Here is a 26,436-nt window from a genome sequence, read left to right on the forward strand (position 1 = left end):
CTGGTCTGCACAGCCACAGAAGAAGGCTTGAGTAAGGCCAGACACAGTCCATACAAACCAAGGTAGATTTAGAACCTTTGTTCATGGGGAGGAGACCAATGTAATCAATTTGCCAATCCCTCCAGCTGGAAACTGTAATGAATTGCCCAAGACTCCTTTGGCAGTTGCGTTAAGTGTTATTTAGAACACACAGGACAGGCTGTTACTGCATTAACCAAGTCACTACATTTCAGGGGCAGTCCAGCATCTTTGGCAACATGCCCTCCCACCTAGATGTTATGGTACTTTCTATGCATCCAATCTTTTGTATCTACTGCAGGATCAGTTGCTAGTGGCTGTACCCAAGCTAGAGTATCAGCTCCCTGATCTCTGAGGGGTGTCAACACCTGTGAGTCAGGCTGTGGAAGAGAGTAAGGACTGCCTGAGACTCTTGCAGGCAGACCCAAATGTGTTTCCCATACCCTGACCCACAGGACTTATTCATGGTCATCCCTGTGTTTTTCTCCATTATCATTTAGATAATGTCAATGTTTGGCTAAATAGTGACTTCAGTCCATATGGGCAGTTTGTCCTAGTTAGACCTATCTATATGAGACTTCAATAGCAGAGGCAGCCTCAAGAATAGTGGTGGGGGCATTTTCAGGATCTACATACTTGACAGGACCTAGGAGCACCCACGTTTCTGGACACAGTGGGCTGGCACACCAGGTGCTCCTCTGCTGCTGATAAACATGCCACTTGGTGTGGGAGTTTGAGCTATGGCAAAGGTGGGTCAGTGGAACCTATTCTCAGCCTTCTCCTTGAAAGGATTGGAAGTTCTTACCATAATATGCTGCTTCTCTTTAAGGAGTGCTGTGTACACTACTAGGAGCTATTGCTTTAGGGGGTATGTCAGGCTTCTGTCCCCTTTTATAACTAGGATCAAAACCCCAATGTACTCTCTCTTATTGTCTCTGCACTGTGCCCAATTCATGCCTTCCAGAGTTATAAACACATCTAACTCAAATGGTAGCCCTGCTTGGGAGATGCCCAGAGTTTTATTCTGTTTCAGTAGTAGTTTTGTCTTCTCAAAGGTTGCTTACTGCTCTGATACCAGTCCCACATATGCCCCTTTATAACCAAATGGTTAAAGGGACAAAAACACTGTACCAAATAGGGGATTAATTGTCCTTCAAAGTCTCAAAATCTTTATAAAGGTTTGAACCTCTTTCATGTTCTTAGAGGCCTGATAGGCTTACTTCTTTTTAATCATAGCTTCTGATACAATGTACATCTTACCCAACCAAATGACTCTCAAGGACTTTATGGTGTGTCTGGGCCTTTAATTTTCTGTGGATTTGCTACCTTTTACCTCACAGATGTTCCAGGAAAATCTGCAGAGTATGCTGTGGCAGAGGTAAGTCTTCACATGTTAACATTATATTATCAACATAATGAGCCCATTTACTGATGTGGAGAAGGAGAACAGGGGTGAGACTCAGGCTGTCATCCCATGACATATTGTGGAGCTGTGCAGGTAGCCTTACTGAAAGATCCACTCTTGTCCCTCCCATATGAAGGCAAAATGATCTTGTAACTTAGAGGCCAGGGTGTACTGAATAAAGCATTGATTAAGTCCATCAGAACATGGTACACTCCTGTGACCATGGCCAAAGTGTCTAAGATGATGGCAATGCTGGCCATAACACATGGATGCATGTACTACCTGTTCAATTCTGAGCAGTCCCTGGTCACCTGCCGTGAGCCATTTGGCTTTTTCTTCAGCCATAGCTGACTTTGAAAGCACTATGGGCAGGGCATACAGTACCTATTAAATGCGGTTCTTGGATAGTTTCTCTTATTTCCTTATGCCTTCCAAGCAGTTTAAACTATTTAAAAAAGAAGATTTTATTTATTTGAGAGCAAGAGAGAGAGAGAGAACGAACATGAGAGCGGGAAGGTCAGAGGGAGAAGCAGACCCCTTGCTGAGCAGGAGGCCCTATGTGGGACTTGATCCTGTGACTCCAGGATCATGACCTGAGCTGAAGGTAGCACTCAACCAACTGAGCCACCCACGCACCCTTCTAAGCAGTTTATATGTTTGACAGTCACCATTCTTCATGTGGGCTTACTGGTTCCCAGTTGGTTTCCCTTCAGCACTGGTTTGATTACTCTAACTAAGAGGTGGACATTGCTGATAGATGTTTGCATAGTTCGTTTGCTCTTGGAGAGAAAAAAAAAATCATATTCTCATAGGGGAGGGTTACCATGTATGAGAGTTCATTTGGTCCTAGTGTAAACCAGAGCCATGACTTTATTTGTGGGGATCAGTGAATACCTCTCCTAACTTGAGATCTCTGATTGCCCCCAATGGCTCACACTTGGAGGCAGTCCTGACCTGCATCCATTGATGGGAGCCACCAATACCAAATAGGATTCTACCTTGAGGCCTCTGCTGGAGCAGACAGGGGCATCTTGGACAGTAAGGGAAGGCAGAGCAGTTCTGAACTGTTGTTCAAGTTTTAAGGCTTTCCAAAGGTTGACCAACACAGCATTGTGTTGCCAGTCTGCCTTTCCAGGTGGAGTCCCAACAGACAGGAGGTCAAACCACATTGCCTTCTAGGTTTAGCTGCTTGGGATAACATTTTGGATTCTTGAGTTCTTTCTCTGTCTTGGAACTTTTTCACAGCCTGTCCTAAGATTTGTCAGTATTTCTCAAATCAGCAGCAAATTAACCAGCATCATAGATGTCCTGTCCCACGAAAGAACTCAGCATGGATATCAGCATTCCATATCAGATCCTAGGTGCAGACTAGAGTATATTGGCTTTCATTCAATGTGGCCCAATCAGGGACTTCAAAGACAGAGGTGTCAATCACCTGTCTTATTCCCAACTCTCTAAGAATTTGTTGCACCTTCCCTATAGATTTCCAGCATTTCATGTGCCCAGGGAGATCCCCTTCATTCGCCCAGGCCTCCTGTAAGCTAGAACAATCCAATCTATAACAGATTAAGTGCCTTGAACCCTCTGATTGCCATGCAGATGCTTTTGGAAGGCAGGTGTGTGGTGATGTTGCTCATTTTTTTGTGCCTCCTACCTGGTCAGAGAAATGTCATTACCCTATGTATCCTGTAGCTGCTCTAACCACATAGGGATAATTTCCTTGGCCTTTTGCGGGAAATTGGCAGATAAATCAATAAGCTCAGTGGGCATGTATTCTCTCATCATGAATGTTTCCTGACATGGGGGCTGCCCCCCCTGGCTGGGGTTGTTTTGGCTGTGCTGTTGTTCTTCTTTGTGTTAGGAGTCAGCATGGAATGTTTCATCTGTTTCATTACTAATTGCAATGTCCTCCTCCTTAATTTCTTCGCTTTCTCAGGTATTCCACTCTTATGTCCCAATAGGCTTTGTTACCAGAACTTGGACCTTAACCCACAGTAGTGTGCATCCTCCTACTCAGCCTTCAGTCTCTAGCTGGGTGTTGGTGGCCAGCTGAAGTGCCCAAAGTAGAGGCCAGTCCCCTGTGGCAGCTGTTCACTACCCTTCTTTGCTGCAGTGCACCACGCACAGTTCCTCCAGGAGACACATCAAATCAGCCAGTGTTTCAGGGAGTCCCCATACTCACACAATGGTCAATAAATATCTACCATAGGGACCATTGCTTCCCACATAGTGTTCAGTGACTACGCTGTCATGTCTCCCATGGATATCTCTTTTCCAGGACCCGTATCTTCAGTCTTGTGCCTGGCTCACAAATCACTGGTTTGCAAACTAGACTCAGTAAACAAAGGACAAGAAGAGATGTACATGAAGAGCAAGGAACAGGCAGAACAGTTCAGATTAATAGGTGACATGTTTAATAAGCAAAGGAACTTATATGTGAGGCTTATCCTGGGCAGCTGCAAGATGAGTAGATCTTTGCACCTGCCCTCCAGAATCTTAAGAGGGTATGTAGAGGCCGTAAATGGGTTCAGTCACATATTCAGGCCAGGTGGTCTCAACAACACCTTACTCTCACAAGGCTATGTCCTTGGAAACAGTTCCCACTGTAGGAACAATGGGCAGAGTGTACATTCCAAGAACAGGGGAAAAGGTGAGGGGCCTCTGATTGCCTGGATCTTGCTTAAGACTCAACCTGTGGTCATATCCTTTTGGTGACTCCTCCAAAAGTAAAAGATAATCAGGGTAGAATAATGTTCTTAAGTAGAATAGTCTGTGGCTGTTTATCCATTTCCAGTTCTATAGAGCAGTCTGGGGTTCCCAATTAAACGATACATATAAAAACAGCCATAGGCATCCGAAGCCCATTGCCCTTCTAGATCTCCCTATGTCAGTTGCAGAAATGCTTTGTTTTTCCCCTAGTCTTCTGCTATGTAAAAAAATAAATTCACTAATTAATTAAGGATATGCTCATATAGATTTACCAAGGACAAATGTTAACTCAGAGACAGTATAATCTAAACTCCTATATAGGAATAGAAAATATCTCTTCAATATTTGTAAACTCATTTTTTTACAGTAAGAGGACTGAATATATATGGAGCTCAATTATGATTTTTTTATTTACCATTAATTAGAACTTTATAAATAGATAACTAAAGGAAACAGGCAAGCTTGCTCTATCTATTTATCATGATTCTATCATCTATTTCTATGATTTCATATATGCTTATAAAATTGGCAAATTTAAATGATTGGATATGACTCTTTAGTCATGGCAAGATGACAATTTTTGATAAATGTCACTGTTTATCTCTCAATTTTTGTTGTTACTATTCCTGTTCACCTGGGCTCCTTTCTTTATCATGGTTATAAAAGCATGGAAACCCCAAACCCATATCATCTTTACAGAATCTTAAATGAAAAATAACAAAACAAAACAATAAACTTCAGGAATAATAAGGGGAGAGAGGTCAGTATTTTTTTTTTTTTTTAAACAAGGCTTAATTTTTATTTGTTTAGAGATAATGCTATTGCACACTCACAAGACTGCAGTGTCGTGGGATAAACACCTTTTATATGCACTGGGAAACGTGAAAAAAAATGATTTCCATAAAAAATATTAATTAATGAATTATGTGCTTTATGGTGACATTTGCATTATTGTGGTGGCCTGGAACTAAATCTGCCTGCCCTGGGCCCTGATGGCACCAATTTCCCCCTCCTCCCTCCAGGCAGGCCCAAGAGTGGGAACAGCCCCCCCTGTTGTTAGCATCTGGGAGTCTCCCTCTGCTTTTTGCCTTGCTTTCTGCTTCCACAGCTCCCAGGAACAGAGCATCTATCTGATATATTGGGCAATTCTCCTTTTGTGTATATACGAGCTAGGTATATTTTGCATATTATACAAACTGTGTGAACATCATTTCTTTCTCTCTTTAAAATTGTTTTAAAAATTGACAGCTTTCTTTACTGTTCTATTACTCTCTGTTACCGCCAAACTGACTAAAAGTGCCTTGTAAACCGCATGGGGGAGGTCTGTTTGCTTGCCATCTCTGAAAAACTTTTATTTTCGCTACATAAAATTGAGAACTGTCTAAACATTTAGCAAACAATATCTTAAACAAAAGGAAAAAAGTTTTAAAAAGTTAACAAAGGGAGAAAAAATTGTAACTTTAAACTCTGCTAAGATAATCAAAATTTTATGAAGTTGGAATAGGAAATTGTTGTTTTAGGGTTTTCTTTTCCCCAGTTTTTCAAATCAAAATTTATTCAGATACATATTAATTTACTTGTGCAGATGTCTAATACAAGCTTATGTGTATGAAAACAGCACACAAAAATGTTCATGCCATAGAAAAACGTTCTTAAAAAAAATGTTGATTATTTTAAATGTTTGTATCCATGCCAAATTTTGATAATTGTTAAAATAACTGGAGATCTTTAACTTAAATCTTTAACTTAATATTTTCTAGTTCTAGAGGGTCTGGTGAAAATAATACATCTGTAAGAATTATAGGAAATGACACTTTAATGGAAAAATACTATCTGAAAACTATAATGCTAAATCTACTTGAATAAAAGCAATTGTACTATCAATTAAATAACTATCTAACTATCTATCTAAATAATACCTAAACTAAAAAGAGATAAGTCAAAATAACTTTAAAGACAGAAAACACATGCAGATGTTATGCTGTGGTTGTGGGAGTTCAGGACCGGCCTGCAGTGAGCTCAGTCAAATCCGCAGGGGTCTCTGGTGGTGTGGCCCAGCTGCCTGGGCCCTCAAGTCCTGGCTCTTCTCCTTCCTGAGGGTGCTGATGATCCAGGGGTTCTCTGACACTACTGGGCCTCTGTGGGCAGCTGGTGGAGGAGCAGGAGTAAAAGGGCCACTTGGGAAAAGCTGGAAGTTGGACTCTGCTTTGGCCAACATTTGCCTGTTGTAATCACTTTCTTTCTTTAGCTCCTTGAGGCTTCTCTCAGTCAGCACAGCTGCCATCCAGCTTTCCTGAGCTCTCTTTGCATGGAAGAGGATCCCCTTTTGATAGTGTATGGCATTTTCCTCCAATTGTCTCCTGGTGTCTTCAGCGATCTCCTTGTAGAAGTCTCGAGTCTGAGACATGGCCTTGATGTTTCTACGTGTGCAGGAAAGATTCCACTGAATGTCTGCGCACTGCTCTTCTGCCTCAGACCATTTTCTCTCAATGGGGCTGATGCATTCTTGATATAATATAGGCAGAGTTTGAAGCTTCTGTTTCAGCTGCTGAATCTCCTCTTCAAGCTGTGAATTTTCACGCTGCAAAGAGGCCTCCTTGGCTTGAAGATCTGTTATTTGCCCCATAAGCTCCTCATTCATTTGCTTTCCTTCTTGCAATTGTCTGGCGAGTTCCTGCTTTTTCGCTTCAGCACTTTGAAGGGACACGTTGGAATCAGCATCATCAGTGACACCCTTCAGATCACCCTCTGACCCGTGGATGGGGCCATCGTCATTTTCTGTTTCCCTCTTTTCCTCGACCTCACAGTTGACATGACCCAAATGATCTCCAAGGTGAGTGGGCCCGGGGAAGGTCTTCAGCAAGTTTTCACCCACCGGTACTAACTGGCTGACTTTCTCGTTCAGGGCCTGTTGGAATCCTGCGTTTGACTGTTCAAGCCTTTCTTTTTCCTGCTGCATTTCTTGGAGTCTCTGCTTCCATCTCGCAGTTTCTTGGGCGAGCCGTTCTGGACTCTGGAGATCAGGAGGGTTTTCATTCAGATCACCCAGGGTTTTCTCCCAAAGGTCTTCGTCTTCTCCCTTCTCTTTTGAGGCTTTGAAGATGGGTCTGTCACCAGTCTCTTGAGATGATTTAGGAGGCTGGCCCTTCAGTAAATTTTTCAGAAAGTCAACAGTATTCTGAAGAGACAGCCTACAGTGGTTTGTATTTATTGCTGATAAGCACGAGGATTTTAGGTTGGGAAGACTGGCCTCCGCCCCGGGCAGACCTCGGGCATCATCAGCTTGTGTCAGCGGTTCCATATTCTCACTGCCTTTTCCACAGACTTCAGCGTGGGCGAAACACCTTTTGCCTGACACCTTCACACTTCTCTAAAATGTGTTGTTTCTTCACTGGTAAAACCAGTATCACAGTTTATACCAGGATCTCCCAGGGAAATCCACGGAGACCTGAAACGTGTCTCCAGCTTTCAGAAATCACCAGCGAGGACCGCACAGGTGGTCTAGGACCAAATGGAAATGGATCTATGGCAGGCAGGAGGCCATCCACGGCTGTGGAGAGCTCCCTAGCTCTGCCTCCAAAGGCCAGTGTTCTCTGGGTCTCAACTGAAGGCTCAGAACCTTGGGGGGCGCTCTACCTCTAAGGTAAACAGTTGCCTGACAACCAGAGCACAGCAGTTGCATTGGGGGATGGGGAGGCCAGCCAGCTTCTAGGGCACAGTTGCCCTCTCACTTTGCCCACAGCTGTCCCGGATGACCAGGTTCCGGCCTTCCTTCAGGTGGATGGTGAGGAGGTAGGCAAAAGGACTGGGCAGGTTACTCAAGCCATCACTGGCTTCCCCAAACATAGATTGTTCTTCAAATTGTTGGGATGTCAGAGAAGCATTCAGATCGCCACTTTCACATAGCTTCTCTGGCTCTTCCAGGGTCTCGTCTCCAGCCGGCGTCTTCTGCAGCAGATCCAGGATGCCATTGCTAGAAGGCCTCCTGTCCTCGGCGGGAGAGGTATAGGCCTCCTCGGAGTCCGTTCCACCACACGGAGGTAGCCGGCTTCTTCCTGGCTCCAGTCCAATTCCTCCTCAGACTGTTTCAAGGAGCTACTGCTGCTCTTGGGCAAGATCCCCGCCGTTGACAGGCTGCTGGGCACCGAGGTGTACGATGACTGGGGCCCAGAGTTAAGGCCTGCCCTCTGGGGCCAAGGCCTCAGCCTCCAAGAGGTCAGACAGAGAGGCTGAGGTGGCGGTCCAGGGAACGCCTTTCCCGTAGGTCTAGGGGCTTGTTCGGGTTCTTTTTCACCCTCCTCTTGCTCAGGTTGATTAACAAAGGCCTGGTCCGCTGTTTCAAAGAGCCCCAGACAGACGGTTTATCCTCCATGGCTGCATGAAGACCCAGGAAGTCACTCCATGAGAGAGCTCCTCTGTGTGTGGGAAACAACCGCAGCAGCTCTTGTCCGAGGCCGCGTCCCGGGGGCTGCCCAGGAGCCGGCGCGCCCCTCACCTGCCGGGACCCGCCGCCGCTGCCCATTTTTTTTTTTTTTTTCTTACAGCTCCAGAAAAGTTCTTAAGAATATCCCTTATTATTTCTACTTGGATTGCATGGATTTCTGAACAGTCCTTAAATATGTGCCAGAAAGAAGAAAATACAGATCCCTTATTGAGTCCCATTAATTTCTAATAACTGCTTTCTTAGTTACAAAGATCCTGGGCACTCTAAATTATTGCTCATAAAAATTTAGGCATTGGTCAAAGATCATCCTTGTCTGCGGTTTCTGAGGATGGGAAAGGAATGTGGTCATTTTTATACCTGTAGTTTTATGTTTTTCTTCTTCTTGTGATGTGTACACAAACACGTACAAATGTGCCTTTAAAAACAAATATACACATACATATATACATATCATACATAAATAAATTTGGAATATTTTACCAATTGTATTTATGTACATTTATAGCATAGAATAGATGTGAAATAATTCAGAAAAAATGTACAGATTAATCAGATCTGGATTCGATTTAGGGATTATTTTGAGTCTTACTCATATTTAATTTTTAAAACAAAATATAGACTTATCAAATTATGCTATATTTATATATTATGTTGAACTTATTTAATATAATCTGTTAATCTTAGAAAAAATTACAATTATTCCTGTCTGACATATGTTTTATAGAGCATTCTGGAAAATAGATACAGGTTATACTCTTTCTATAAATTTTCTCTGTTACTTTATAACAAAGCTTTTGATTAGTTTAAAATAATAGATATATTTGCAAAAGTGTCTGAATTCTACAGGTTTACTTTTTTTACTCCCAAAAGGAAGCATGTTTTTAAATGTTTAATAAAGCTTTTTAAATGTGTAGTCACAAATGTTATTTCTAAAGTCTGAATTTAATTTATGCCTGATTTGAAAAATTGTATTTTTTATGCAAAGGCACATCAAGAGAACAAACTATGCAAATATAAGACAGAGATTACTGTAGATGCAAGCAACATAGCAGAAAATGTGGTTTTCGGTAATTGAAAAGGCAAAATGGCACATGTTAAAAAAAGAAAGCATCACATAACAATTCATAACAGGTGCAATACAGTGACCTTGAAATAATCTCCACCTTGTAATGAGTTTTGACTTCTAGTTTCCTTGCATTGAAGGACATGCATAATTTGAATTATAATATGGATGTACATAAATACATTTGGTGACAAAACTTAGTGTAAGTATAAAAATACATTTAAATCACATTGGTTGATGTTCCAAATATAGCTAAAACTGAAAAAGTTAAAACATATCTATGAAGAATTATAGAGAATGTTGCAAGTGCTTACGTATATAATAAAGTGATTTTAAACTCTTATATGTAAATAAATTTCCCATTTGTAAGACATAGCAAAAGACCTGTTGGTTAACACAAATTGAAATAAAAAACATCCTTACTGTGAGTAAAACCTAACATTATTATTTTCCCATTTATGAATTTAACAGGATAGTGCACTTAAAGAATCAGTGTGAACACACATAATAGGTGCCAAGTAAATATTAGCTTCTTTTTCTTTTTTCTTTTTTTTTTTTTTTAAAGATTTTATTTATTTATTTGACAGAGAGAAATCACAAGTAGATGGAGAGGCAGGCAGAGAGAGAGAGAGGGAAGCAGGCTCCCTGCTGAGCAGAGAGCCCGATGCGGGCCTCGATCCCAGGACCCTGAGATCATGACCTGAGCCGAAGGCAGCGGCTTAACCCACTGAGCCACCCAGGCGCCCATTAGCTTCTTTTTCTTATGAAAAAAAAAAAAAAAAAAAAACCTTGGAAATTTATAGTGGTTTTTTTTATTTGTTTGTTTGCTTTTGGTTTTTTGCTTTTTTTTGAGAGAGAGAAGCAGAGGAGAAAAAGGGGTAGGGGCAGAGGGAGAAGGAGAGAGAGAATCTCCAGCAGACTCCACATCCAGCATAGAGCCTGACACACCCTTGATCTCACAGCCCTGAGATCATGACCCGAGCTAAAATCGAGTCGGACACTTAACCAACAGAGCCACTCAGGCACCCTAGAAACTTACAATGTTCTAATGTATGCTAATTAGCTAGAAAACTGGAATTATTATTGTTGGCTACATGAAGGCAAATAATTAGAATAATCCAATTCTGAAGGAGGTCCAGGTTTGGTTGACTTTTTTACAACAAAATATTTTTATTTTTCTGAAAAAAAAATTTTATTTTTCTGATCACTATGATCCTAAAACTTGATGACTCTTTGAAGGCTTAAAATATAGGAAGGGAACTGATGTATCTGTTAATTTCATGAATTTTGTTTTTGACTGTATTTCAATTAGTACATTTAGCCTTTGGTATTTTTTGAAAAATATATCAATTCTTCATATGAATGTTTGATCTCATAAATATTCCTGGGACTCTCTATTGCTGACTGTTTATTGAACTCTCTGTTGATCATGATGAAGCAACAAAGGAGAGTGACTAATAGCATGAAATTTGAAGTCAGGAAAGCAAAGTTAAACTACATACATAAAATGAGAATCTCAAGCAGGCACCACACACAGCTGATCAGTGCATTCCAAGACATTAAAGTGCCACATGAGAGTAATTTCTTAAGATAAATATAAAGAAGTACTTGGATGAATTACATAATTTCTGATGAGGTAAACTTGAATGATTTACATAATCTCACATCAGGGTATATTTGAACAAATTCCTTTTTTTTAATTTACAGTTTTGTTTTGTTTTTTATTTGAGAGAGAATGAGTGAGTGCATAGCTTCCACACAGGAGAGGTAGAGAGTCAGAGAAGCAGATGCCCAGCTGAGCATAGAGCCCAAGGCTGGGCTCAATCCCAGGATCCAGAGATCATGACCTGATCTGAAACCAAGAGTCTAAGGCTTAATGGACTGAGCCACCAAGGTGCCCCTGGACAAATTCTTAATTTGCTTATGGTTCAGTTTCTCATTAGGAAATGAAAATAGTGAATAACACTATCACACAGAAATTGTTATCGCAGGACTAAATGAGATAATAGGTACACGGTTCTTAGTACCGCGCTTGTCATAGTAAGTGCCCCAACATGGTTAGATGTTATCAGACTGCAAAAATAAATAGCAAGTAATATATCAGTTATTAAGGATTCAGAGTAGATAAGATTCATGAATTTCTAAATTTCAAATCCCTCATTGCAGTGTTCTCACTTTGATTTATTAGAAAATGTGAGGGACCTGGGTGGCTGTCGGGTAAGTGTCTGTCTTTGGTTCAGGTCATGATCTCAGGGTCCTGGGATAGAGCCCCACATCAGGCTCCCAGCTCAGCGGCGAGTCTGTTTCTCCCTCTCCTGCTCCCCCTGCTTGTGCTCTCTCTGTCTGTCAAATAAATAAAAGAAATCTTAAAAAAAAAGAAAGAAAGAAAGAAAGAAAGAAAGAAAGAAAGAAAGAAAGAAAGAAAATGAAAATGAACACAATGCTTCATTTTTAGCATATCTGCCTTCAATTTTGTCAAGAAAAATATTACTTTACTTGGGGTAGCATGTCATGGGCACATATAGAGGCGGAGGAACCCCTACCTGAGGTTTGGTTTGAATGTTGAGACTGATAAAGCAACACATACCACAAAAAGTATAAAAAGTTTTATTATTTACATAATTGAGGTCTCTGGGGAGAGCAGGGCAGGCCTCTCAGGCTAGCCCTAAATGTTTTGAGCCAGCAAAGAAAGGAAATTTGTCTGGGTTTTTATTGTAGTTAGGAGGTGGGTCAGGTGAGAGTTTAAGCACAGGTGGGGTTTGCTTGTTTAAAATACGGATTCCCCTCCATGCTGAAAGAGGGAGCACATAGACTGTCCAATCAGTGTGTCCAGATATGGGACACAAGGGGAACAGAAAGAGACTAGAATTAAAAACTGTCAGCAGTCATGTATCAGAAAAGAAAATGTAGTAAGACTTCTCATTATACAGCAAAAAAAGATTTGTGAATTCCTTTGGTACTTCTTCATAGTCATCTTAAGAAATTACTTTCAAGTAGATCATTAATGTCATAGAACGCACTGATCAACTTAGGTAATATTCCTGGCAGTCCCAGGGAAATTTTAATGCTGGTCAATGCTCTGAGATTGTTTTCCTTCTCTCCTTTCCTATTATTCCTTCTTTCCTCTCTCTCTTCCTCCCAACTTCCTTCCTTCCTTTGGTCATTCTTCTTTTCTATTTTTTTCTTTTTCTGTTTATAAATTTACTTTTGTATACAGTTTTATACATTTACTTTTTTCATAGTGATGCAATATAATGGTAATAAAATAATATTTGTTTCATAATTTAAGGATTTCAAATTAAATGTGCACGATGAGTTATAAAGTAAGCACTAGGATTTTTTTTTTTTTTTTGCTGTATTGTTATGTCATCTCATTTTATTTATCCTAATCTACCCTAGTCTCTGGTGGGTTGAAAAAATAGACCTTATTGATGACACTCAGTTCTTGAACTTGTTTTTTTTTTATTGGAGATGAAACTTGAAATGGCAACTAGCACTCTAAAAATATCTAGAATATGAAAAGGTGGTTATCTCTGGTGACAGTCAAATTGTTCTACAGCTTCCAAATTTTATGAAAATAAGTTTTGACTATTGTTATATCGGTCTGATTCTCATTTTTATTCTACTGCATAAGGAGCCTTTAGGCATATTCTTCACAGATTATTTTTAATTTTAATTTTTTTAATACATGATAAGTTCTTGGTACCATTTCTTAGGATTATTTCCCTCTTTCCTAATAAAATATAAATATATTATCCAAACTAATTTATATCCTGTCAGTTCAATTTAACAAGCAATTTTCAAATGCATATTTTGGGGTCACTGTAATTTCATAAAAGTAAAGAGAGTAAGGCAGAGAGAGAGAGAGATCATATTTTTTACTGCACCTAAGGTAATTATTAATACATTGGGAAATCTAAGATTTATGCAGATTAAAAAATTAGAAAAGAAAATGACATAGTACAAATCATAAACTAACTAAAAATGTTAATGCAAAATTATGTTTTTTTAAGTGTTTCTATATTTCTTGGCTAAGCTATTTTTATGTTTTTCACTCTATCTAATAAAGCAATTGCTATACAGATATTCAGTTCTTATTTCTCATTGCAAATTAATGAATAATAAAGATGATAATCATGAACAGTGAGTAAAATGAAGGATGGCTATCACCTAATTGTAATCAAAGAGGGTTAATGAAATATAGACAGGGTCAGGAAAGGTATAGGTTTGAGTGTTTACCCAGAGTAATCATCATAAACAAACTTGTAAGTGCATAGGAAGGATGACCTTGATATATAGTATCAATAGATAGTATAATTAAATAGTAGTAAATAGAATAGATAGTAAAATTAAAGTAAAAGTAAAAGACATTGTTATAAAATAGCAGAGTTTAAAGTTGGCTTCCAAAACTGGCACCAAACTATGAGAACCTGTTTCAGTGAAAGAATTTGAATACACTCTTACAAACAATAAAGAATTGGTATAAATAATTAAGCAGAGGAAAGCCAGGATCAAAACAGTATTCTGATGAATGTTCTTATTACATGGAGAATATTGGAAGTGTTGGAACTGTGAAAAAACAAACAAATAAATAAACAAACAAAAACAGTGAAAACCTAGCAATGTTGCAAGTTGAGAAGTCTAGACTATAGACTCTTGAGATCTTATAACAGAAAGAATCCTCTAACTACAGGTCCTGTTCTGTTGCTTTTCTCAAAGCTGCAACAGATCTTAAGTATTAACTCTTCTTTATCCATCCTAAATTGTTCTGTAGCTGGCACCTCTGCTGTTCGAGGTAGTTTATTGGGTATCCTAATTCTGACCTGAATGCCTGAGGGGTCTGTGATCCTGTGTCTTTACTATCAAAATTGGGCTAGGGAGTATCAAAATATGCTCTATAGATCACCATGGGACACAAAAAAATTTATCACTGTTCCCATTATATAATAGGACCTGACCATAATGGCCTTAACATTTCCCTCAGCGTGACTCAACTTAAGACAGGTTTTGTTTTTGTTTTTGTTTTTGTTTTTCTGGGTGTAGTCATTAATCTCCCTTTTCTTAGAACATTTAATTTAGAAAACATGCAGTTATATATTTTTTTCTTTGCCCCTTTGAAATATATGTAACTATTTTCCCAACTTCTTGCCAATATTACAAACTAAGGAATTTCTTCAAAAAGAACCCGAGAACCATTTCTTTGAAATGTAAACATCAAAGGATATAGCATCTTTATCTCCCAACGTCCGTGGGAGGGCAGGAACCTGACCTCAGTGGGTGCCAGTCAGTAAATACAGATGTCTAATCACAGAGAAAAACATTTGTAACCTCTCGGGAATAACTCAGTGTACTAGGCACATCCCATTGATTCATCTCTCCCTTGCACAGTCCCCCAGTACATTTCCCCTAGCTCATTCCAGGGCTTAAAGTTTCTCCTGCCTTTCATTTTAGTGGAGTTAGTTCAGTCTCTCTCTGCCATTGTAATATCGAATAAAGCTGTCCTTGCCTCTGTAATATGAGCCCTGAATACTAACCACTCAGTTTGGCAGTGGACACCACTGTCACATTTACAAATGCAATATCAATGAAGTAGAAGGTGAAAACCTGACTAGTGTGGTTCAAGAGAGAAGAGGGTGAAATAAATGGAGATGGAGACAAGATAAATTCTTTGTAGATTTTGTGTGTATGTAAATGTGCAAAGACATAAAGCGATGGGCCAGTAACAGGAGGAGGAAGTGAGGTCGAGACAGAATTTTTGACAGGTAAGGAAATAACTGCATGCTTACATGCTAATGATAATAATCAGAAGAAAAGGATCAATGTAGATGATTCAGGATAATGTGGGGACCATTTCAGGAACAAAGCCCTTGTGAACATGATATAGAGTGGATGCAGAGCAAAGTAAGTATATTGTCTTAGGTAAAATGAAAGAGAGTTAACTCATGGTAACAGAACGGAAGTAGTATCCCTGTACAGATAGGCAGACATGTCAAAATTAAATTGACTGTGTTCTCATCTAAATATTTCTGGTTTTCTAGTGAACTAGCAACTAAAAATGAGAATGGTGGGAGGTATAGGACATTTAAAGAGAGATAAGACACTGTTCTGAGGAACAATCTGGGATTAGACCACCATGTATATAAAATCAGATCAGGGGTCCCTGGGTGGCTCAGTCATTAAGCATCTGCCTTCTGCTCAGGTCATGATCCCACGGTATTGGGACCGAGCCCCATATTGAGCTCCCAGCTCTGGTGGGAACCCTACTTCTCCCTCTCCCACTCCCCCTGCTTGTGAAGTTCCCTCTCTCACTGTGTCTCTCTCTGTCTATAAATAAAATCTTTAAAAATAAATAAATAAAGTCAGATCAGTTAGTGTGTTTGTATTTTCCCTCCTTAGGCAGGGTTAACCCAATAAGCATAAGCGTAAGGAAAAGATAATTAATCAATATTAGGTTTTTGTCAAGTGAGTACAGGAGTTGAGGACAGATGCTTCAGTGTAAGTGGCAAAGAGGATGAACAAAAATTAGTGCAATATAAAAATTGGTATGTCACTGGATTATAGATCCTGGTAAAAGTGAAGGATTGTTGGAGTTAAACTACTAGAAAATGTAAAAAATGGGAAAATAGGAGATGATAGCTTACATATTGGATTCTTAAAACTGGCACGTGGAAGGGGTTGTAGTTACTGGTAATCATAAGGTCTAACTTATGGACAGAGCAGTGAATGGGTATGGAAAGGTGAGGAAAGGATCAATGGAAGAGTTTAAATATCTGAGAAGACAATGTATCAAGTCATTGTCTATGCTGTCATTGAAATAGCCACGGGCTTCAGTAGAGAAGTACTAGAGAGAGGTCATTGTTCACTGAAAAAAGAGATAGTGGGGATTAGAGTCGAATGATGTGAATAAATAGTTTTATAGGAATATATTTGTCAAATTTTTTTTTAATCCTTAGTAATTACTCTTGTGAAAAACTCTTAGGGTTTTTTGGAACTTTATCACCTCATAAAAGTATTCTAATAACTTATACTAAACTTAAAAAAAAGTATATATTTTGGAACTTTGAGTAGTTTTTCTATGTATGCAGTTTTCTCTCCTTTTCATGTTTTTTTTTTTTTTTAAGAAACAACCATTATATTTGTAATCAAAAAGAAATTATGAGTTTTTGAAGTTATTTTAAAAAGTATTTAACCTAAAATTTAGCTTTTAAGACTTTTAAATGTATCATTTAATAGAGAGTAAGGAACTTTTAATTATTAATACATCTCAGGAAAATAATCTATCCATGATGTGCATTATAGTTCAAATTAATAGTTATCTTTATCATGAATTTTAGCAGATTTAAAGAAAATTAGATATTGTTATCATCAGTAAGTAAATTATTGTTTTTTCTACAATGTCATGATATTTCTTTCCAGACATGACATCAGAGTATATAAAAGCAGGAAGATCAGTTTGTAAAACTAAAAAGTCAATGGCTATGTGATATAATTATGGATGTAATTAAGAAATAATACAACTTAAGCAAAAATATACAACATATTTATAGAAAATAAATTTAAAAATAAGTTTGTGAATTGAGAAGCCTAGTTTATGAGCTAGAGAATTTGAAGGTTTTTAAGTGGATCAGTAATGTCAAACACTAAAAAATCCAAGGTAGTTATTAAAAATACCGATGCCTGATTCCATTTCTAGAGGTTATGGTTTAATCTATACTGAGTATGGTTAAGCACTCCACTATATCTGAGTTGATCTACTATATAGTGAGTACTCTAATATATCTAGACTGTGGTTTAATATATGCTAATATATAATATATAATATATAAAATAATATATGTAAATTAATAATATAATATATAGAAGTATACACACACATATACATATACTTTTTTTCGTAACCGAATTTCTTCTAATGTGTAGTCCTGGCTGCAAACCACTCCTGTAAGCAATAAAGGCTTCCAAAGGAGAGGTTTACATACAAAGAACTCTGTAATACTATGCTTAGCTTTATATCATTGTAAGAATCCTAGAAAACCCCAAGTTAATGCATAAAAATCCCTCAAATCAGCAAATGCAAATGAAAGGGAATACTTAAGGGAAGGGAGTAGACTTTTGATCATATAAGAAAATAAAGAGTACCTTAAAGAACTATTTTTTCCCAAAAAACTTTTCTGAAGGGTCTAAATTAGAGGCAATAGTAGGATGCTGCTATGAGTAAATGTATAGATCGGTATCTAAAGTGTCCTGGTGCTAAGTCACTTAGAAGTGAACTACAGGAAAGAAAGAAGATCATTGAACTTGTAACCAGAAGGCGATAAACTGGGCTGATTTTCCACCTTATTAGTCTTACTCATAGCAATATAATTTAGTATGACCTGAACTAAGCAGAAGTGGAGGCTAGCCTTTGGATAAAGAAAATGCAATTACTTGCTGTTTTGATTATTCTTTTTAAAATCCTCCAGCCATCCCACCTCATCGCCCAATCTATCCTGCCCCTTCTCTGGCTTGCTCTATGCCTGGGAGAGTTGGCCTTTGTGGAATATAGGATCTGGGCTCTCTTACCGCCAGCTTTTGTGATTTTGAAAGAGCAAGATGTGTTGTACACTTGGTGACAAGGTTTTCTGTGGGACAGTAATGAAGAAAGACTTTCTGGAATAGGCACAAAGCCTGAAGTTATTTGGACCAATGTTATAACAAAAGTTATTTCGTCCAGTGTGAATGTACACCAGAGGGAGCTATCAGTGATTAGGTTAACTATTTTATAGCTGTCAATCAGGATCTTTCTTTAACCAATTTGCTTGATCTAAGATTCATAAACAATGACCATGGCAAGAGGGTAGAAACAAAAATCTCAACTTCCTCTCACCAAGGCTCATTTACTTGCTAGATACACTGAGTGCTTAGCTTACTAGTATCAGAGGTCAGTGAAATAACATTTTTCCTGGAGAGAACCAGTAAGCTACCTAATGTCAGGGTAGTCTATTGGGCCTCTTCGGGAAGGGGTAGTGATGTGTCCTCATTTTAATAGGTATGTATTCAGAAAATCAATTTTTTTTTACCTGTCAGCAATAATCCTACAAGTACCACCATGTGTAGACTTACAAAATGTCTTATTCATAGTCATTACATTCTGTGAAACTTCAATTAAAACTAAGAGACTCAATTTACAGCCCATGTGCTTTACTGGTTGTAACATGTATTCCATCACCAGGAAGAGAAGGGAATGATAACATTATGGAATGGCCTGGTAAATGCTTAATAGTGATCCCGCTTAAAATCAGGATATGGTATCTCCTTCTAATCAACCATCAATGCATAGTGCTAGTATTTTGTGGTTTTGTTGTTGTTGTTGTTGTTGTTGTTGTTTTGTTTCCATAGACGGAATATGCATGTTCTGTGAGTTACTTCTTTCACTAATTATACTGAATTCCCTTATAGAATGGTTGGTTTGGGTGTCTTTGTTCTCAAAGAAGAACACATCAATGATGAAAGAACTATTTAGAGGCTGGCATCCCCCCCTTAGTCAACAACATCTCTTTCTACTATTAAACTAAAAAAGGAATTACTATGCAAACTTGGGTGTTTTTATTTACTTCAATTTTCTAGGTAACTTGGGTGGCTATTCCCCCATTTGAGGCATTCAAAACTATTTCTGGAACCCTGAAGCCTCAGAAGGGTCCTATTTTATGTTTCAAGTTTAACAAACTCCTTGAAAACTGCAACTTCTTCATAAAAACAGGATGGGTAATCTTCCTGTAAAATCCTATCTGGTCAAGTGCTTGTTCAGGAGCCTGGAAGTCCATGGAAGATGGAACTTATAATTCTCATCCTAGCCTCAAATATACTACAGAAACTTGGACTAAGGCAACTGTGCATATTTTATGTTTGAGAATTTGAGAGCAATTGAAAACTGAGAATAATTATTTCTTTTTCCCCCTCCTTTTCCCACCTATCTTGTATAGATAGTACTAGTGGTGGCTACTACTCCTGATGGAAGTATTACTGGATTGGCCTTAACTGCAATGACATGGTTGGTGAAGGGTCTTCTGTATTCTCTATATTCTGAAAGAGAAATGACTCAGATGAAAGGAAAGAAGAAGTGATACCAAGTTGCAACAATGGTAAGTTAGGATGGGTGTTTTATGGTTTACTCTCTGACACGTTCTTCACCCTTCCCTGCTCTACTGTTCTAGATAATACTTCAGGCAATGTTCTAGGTAATACTTCAGCTGTTGAACAGGGAAATGAAAAGGTATTTTGAGGACTATTTTGGTGGCACCTGTAGGCAGAATGAGTAGAAAGGGAAGTCAAGTAGATAAAGTAGTGGGCTGTGGAGTTTGGTGACATACAGGATAGCACCGTGGAAAAGACTCTGAACCAGAACTTGAAAGTTCCAGACTTTTTCTTATCTTCTCAGAGCTTCAGTGTTTTTGTACCCTAAGTGAAGAAGATAAGAGGGTCTGTGTAGAGCACTTTATAAGATGGTTGCAACCATTAAGTAGAATATGATGTGAAAATGCTTTGAAAATTGTAAAATGCCATTCAGTATAAGTTAATAGTTACCCTCTGCCAATTTCAATGTCTGGTGTCCTTCGACTAGCAGGGTGGCAATAAAAGTAAATGAGAAAGTATGGATTGGAAAATTTCCAAGTAGGAATAATTGATAAAATATAGTGACATCGAATATGGAAACAAAAAGGACCAGTGAATGCTGATAAAATATTTGGAACTTCATGCCTGAGGCCATGATGTGCTAAGAGAAATGTAAATAGAGAAAGGAGGTTGACTTTGATGAAAATGTTCCTTTCAGTTTAGAAATACAGCAGGCAGTTTAGACATGCAAAATTTTAGCTAAAGAAAGACGTTTAGCCTAGATGTGTCTACAGAATTTGGAGGCATTTCAACTAATACTTATTGAGAATCTGTGATATACAGGATATTGTGGTACATGATTGTGTGGGTTATCTTTTGCCACAACAATTCTATAAAACAAACCACCTAAAAATTCAAGGGCTTATATCTACAATTGTTCATTTAGCTCATGAATCTCTAGATTGGCTGAGTGCTAGGATTGATAGCGTTCATTTATATATCTGCAGTTGGCTGCAGATCAAGCTCTGTTGACCTTGACTGGACTCTTTCATATGTCTGGCAATCAAATGTTTGTTTCCCCCAGTCTAGGCCTCAGCCCAGACAGCTGGGGAGACACATCTCTGCTCCACAACCCAGAAGGATGTGGTTCATCCTTCAGCAGTCTACCCTGGACATGTTCTTATGGCAAAGCTAGATGGACAAGATTAATCAAGCAGAAAGTCACATAACCTCTTGAGACCTGACTTAGAACTGGTACAGTGACTTCTTCCATATTTTACTGGTTAAAGCAGGTTAAAGATCAGTCCAAATTCAAGGGAAGTGAAAGAGAACCTGTCTCATTAATAAGAAGAATTAAAATCACATGGAAAAGGTATAATAGAGGGAAGACTGAAGAAATTAGAGCACTAATGAAATAAGTCATCCATAGTGGTTACTAATTCTTTAATTACTTAATTAATCTAATAATATTTACAGAAAATACAGAAAAAATATTTGAGTGTCAATTCTAGACACTGGAATAAAGCAATAAATAGAAAAGATCCTTGCTTAATAGAGTTTGTATGTTAGTGATTAAGGTCAGTGGGAAATAACAAAATATCAATTAGTAATAAATGCTGTAAGATATATAATAGAATGATACAACAGAAACTGTCTGGGTGAGTGGTATGTTAGAGTGAATTGTTTTTTGAAGAGCTGATATTTGAATGCAATAATTTAAAGAAGAAACTCTTTGAAGATAAGGGGAAAGAACTTTGAGGATAGCAAGAAGAACCCAGGCAATGACCATAAGATATGACATATAGCAGTATATTTGAACATTGGAAAGAAGGCTAGTGTTGTGGGAATCTAGAAACCAAAGTGATGGATGGCAAAATATGAGATTATAGAATTAAGCAAGAAACAGAACATGTTAAACCTTGAAGCTGCTGGTAAGGGTTTCAGATTTTAATCTGGTGAAATGAGAAACCATGAAAAGTTTGATGCACAGGAGTATCTTTCAATTTTTATGCATCAAAAATAGCATTCTGGACTTCTGGTTTCCAGTTGACCTGTAAGGAGCTCAGAAGTAAATAGCTGAGCAAACTGAGCAAATCAATCAGTCAAACAAACAAATTAAAAACTCTTAGATTTTTGAAAAGATGGAGGTCACAGGGAAAACTGCTGCTCATCAAACTGGAAAGACATGTAAGTTAGAAATTCACAAATTGCCAGGATAGAGAGTAATAGGTAGAGGCCTCTATGAGAACCCTGTCCTGAGAAGGAATAAGTGAAGGCAGAATAAAACTTTTATTTTTTTTTATTCTTAATTGACCTATCAGATACAGTTTGTTATAAATAAATATAGCAATGATGTATTTGGATATGTATATTAATAAAAGCTTATAAATAAGAGATCAACAATGGCAATGATACTTGATACTTGAGGGATGAATTACAAATGCTTTTTTCATGAGGTATGTGTACTAACTGTGAAGTGGTGTAGTGCTGTTTGAAAGTAGACTTGGATTATTAGTAAATGTATATTGAAAACTCTTGAGCAACCACCAAATTAATTTTTTTAAAAAGTAGAGCCAAAATGCTAACACAGGACAGAAAAGGGAGTAATATAAAATGTTCTGTTACAACCACAAAAGTCAGAAAAAGAATGAAGATAAAAATAAGAATAAAGACAAGGGTAATAAACAGAAAACACTTATGAATATGTTGGATATTATATAAGACTGTTGAATCACACACCTGTACCCCTGAAACCAACAATACATTATATGTTAATTAATTGAAAATAAACAAATAAATAAATAAATATGGTGAATATTAAGCCACTACATTGATGATCAATTTAAATGTCAAGGGATTAAAAACACAAATTAGAAGACTAAATTTGTCAAATCAGTTAAAAAGACCCAACTATATGCTGTTGATAAGAATTCTGCTTTAAATATAAGGACACATAGATTAAAAGTAAAGGAATGGAGAAAGATATACCATACTAACACTAAAACAACCCTAAAGTGGTTATATAGTTATATTAATTTCTGAGGTGATTACATAGTTATATTAATTTCAGAGAAAACAAACTTCTGAACAAGGAAAGTGATTTGGGGCGGAGAAGGGTATTGCATAATGATAAAGGTGTCAACTCTCTAAGAAGACATAACAATCCTTAATGTGTATGTGTCTAACAACAGAAAGTCAAACCATATGAGGCAAAATTGATACACTGTAGGGAGAAATAGATGAATCCACATTATAGATGGAGACTTGAACATCTTTCTATTAGAAATGGGCCAATCCAGCAGAAAACCAGTAAGGCCATGGTTGAACTCAAGAACATTAATCAATATTAAGGAATATTAAGTACTTCATCCAGCAGACTGCTCATTTTTCTCAAGCTCACATCAAACAATTGTGATAAACCACATTCTGTGTCACAATAAGAACCTTAGCTAATTTAAAAGAATAGAAATCATATAATATATGCTTTTAGAAAAATACATGGAAAACACAATATTTAGATATTAAACACACACTTCTAAGTAATATATGGGTCAAATAAGTATTCTTAAGAAAAATTTAAAAATACTTTGAATTAACTACCAATTAAAATACAACTTATCAAAATTTGTGGGATTCAGCAAAAGCACTGCTTAGAGAGGAATTTATAGTGAATATATATCTATATATATAATAAAAGAAGAAAGATTTAAAAATAATAAGCTTATATCATAAGACTCTATGAAAAGAAGAACAAATTAAATCCAAAGGAAAAAGAAGAAATGAAAAAAAATTGAACAAAATCAATAAAATTGAAAATAGGAAGTCAATAAAGAAAAATCAATGAAACAAAACGTTGGTTTTTTGAAAAGATTAATAAAATAAATAAGACATTAGGCAAGCTAACTAACACAGAGAACACAAATTACTAGTATCAGAAATAAAAGAGAATATCACTACAGAGCCCATGGACATTGAAAGGATAACAAAGAGATGCTATTAACAAATCTAGGGCCAATTCCTTGAAAAACACAATCTCTCAAAATTCACACAGGAAGAAATAAACAATTTGAAAGTGTGTGAGTCTATTAAAGGAAGCAAAACAAAATAAAAACCTCCAAAAGCAGAAAGCATCAGGCCCAAAAGGATTCACAGGTAAGCATTACCATTTAAGGAAGAAATTTGATCAATTATTTACAATCTCTTGTATAAGATAGAAGCAGAGGACATACTTCATAACTCATTCTATAAAGCCAGGATTATCCAAACACCAAAACCCAAAAAAGACATCAAAAGAAGAAAAAAAAAACCTACAATATGAGAATTACATTATGAGAATAATATCTCTTATAAATATAGGTGGATAATCCTCAACAAAATATTAACAAATTGAATCCAACAATATACTTAAAAATCACAACCAATCTCAAGTGAGACTTATTCCAATTATGCAAGGTTGGTTCAACACTTAAAAATCAATTAATTTAATCCACTATATCAACAGTCTAAAGAGGGAAAATTACATGATTGTATCAATAGGAGCAGAAAAAGCATTTAACAAATCCAACACCCACTCATGATAAAATCTCTCAGCAAACTAGGAATAGAGGGGAACACAGATGAAGAACATGTACAAAACCTACAGTTAATATCAGACCTAATTATGAGAAACTTGAAACTATTCCAATAATACCAGAAATAAGGCAAGGATCTCCTCTCATCACTTTTTTAAGCATTGTGCTGGAAGTCTTAGCTAATTCAGTAAGAGAAGAAAAGGAAGTAAAGTCTACATATAGACTGGGGAGACATAAAACTGTCTTCACGGATGACATGTGTAGAAAATTTGCATGAATAAACAGCAACAAAAATGATGAAACTGATGAATGATTATATTATGTTATAGGATACAAAGTTACTACACTAAGGTTAGAGTCACCTGGGTGGTTCAGTCGGTTAAACATCTCTCTTCGGCTCAGATCACGATCTCAGAGTCCTGGAATAGAGCCCGGCTTCAGGTTTCCTGATAAGTGGGGAGTCTGCTTCTCCCTCATCCTCTCCCCACACCCTCACTTGTGCTCTCTCCTGCTTTCTATCTCAAATAAATAAACAAAATCTTTAAAAAATGGAGTGTAGGAGGCCTGGGAGGAATGAGGTGACTGGGTGAGGGACACTGGGGAGGGTATATGCTATGGTGAGCGCTGTGAATTGTGTAAGGCTGATGAATCACAGACCTGTACCCCTGAAACAAATAATACATTATATGTTAATAAAAAATGTTTAAAAATATATACATGTGATACAACACATCAATAAAAGTAAGAACAAGAACCATATGATACTCTCAATAGATGCTGAAAAAGCATTTGACAAAGTACAACATCCCTTCCTGATCAAAACTCTTCAAAGTGTAGGGATAGAGGGCACATACCTCAATATCATCAAAGCCATCTATGAAAAACCCACCGCAAATATCATTCTCAATGGAGAAAAACTGAAAGCTTTTCCGCTAAGGTCAGGAACACGGCAGGGATGTCCATTATCACCACTGCTATTCAACATCGTACTAGAGGTCCTAGCCTCAGCAATCAGACAACAAAAGGAAATTAAAGGCATCCAAATCGGCAAAGAAGAAGTCAAATTATCACTCTTCGCAGATGATATGATACTATATGTGGAAAACCCACAAGACTCCACTCCAAAACTGCTAGAACTTATACAGGAATTCAGTAAAGTGTCAGGATATAAAATCAATGCACAGAAATCAGTTGCATTTCTCTACACCAACAGCAAGACAGAAGAAAGAGATATTAAGGAGTCAATCCCATTTACAATTGCATCCAAAACCATAAGATACCTAGGAATAAACCTAACCAAAGAGACACAGAATCTATACTCAGAAAACTATAAAGTACTCATGGAAGAAATTGAGGAAGACACAAAGAAATGGAAAAATGTTCCATGCTCCTGGATTGGAAGAATAAATATTGTGAAAATGTCTATGCTACCTAAAGCAATCTACACATTTAATGCAATTCCTATCAAAGTACCATCCATCTTTTTCAAAGAAATGGAACAAATAATTCTAAAATTTATATGGAACCAGAAAAGACCTCGAATAGCCAAAGGGATATTGAAAAAGAAAGCCAACGTTGGTGGCATCACAATTCCGGACTTCAAGCTCTATTACAAAGCTGTCATCATCAAGACAGCATGGTACTGGCACAAAAACAGACACATAGATCAATGGAACAGAATAGAGAGCCCAGAAATAGACCCTCAACTCTATGGTCAACTAATCTTCGACAAAGCAGGAAAGAATGTCCAATGGAAAAAAGACAGCCTTTTCAATAAATGGTGCTGGGAAAATTGGACAGCCACATGCAGAAAAATGAAATTGGACCATTTCCTTACACCACACACAAAAATAGACTCAAAATGGATGAAGGACCTCAATGTACGAAAGGAATCCATCAAAATCCTTGAGGAGAACACGGGCAGCAACCTCTTCGACCTCTGCCGCAGCAACATCTTCCTAGGAACAACGCAAAAGGCAAGGGAAGCAAGGGAAAAAATGAACTACTGGGATTTCATCAAGATCAAAAGCTTTTGCACAGCAAAGGAAACAGTTAACAAAATCAAAAGACAACTGACAGAATGGGAGAAGATATTTGCAAACGACATATCAGATAAAGGACTAGTGTCCAGAAT

The 26,436-nt window shown here is 37.6% G+C and overlaps 1 pseudogene; it reads right to left on the minus strand.

Moving 5' to 3' along the window:
• Positions 1-7,258: 7,258 nt before the first annotated feature.
• LOC131809758 (multiple C2 and transmembrane domain-containing protein 2-like) lies at positions 7,259-8,538 on the minus strand (annotated as a pseudogene).
• Between the last annotated feature and the right edge of the window lie 17,898 nt (positions 8,539-26,436).

The sequence above is a fragment of the Mustela lutreola genome, chromosome 10, assembly GCF_030435805.1.
Source record: "Mustela lutreola isolate mMusLut2 chromosome 10, mMusLut2.pri, whole genome shotgun sequence".
Classification (NCBI taxonomy): Eukaryota; Metazoa; Chordata; class Mammalia; order Carnivora; family Mustelidae; genus Mustela; species Mustela lutreola.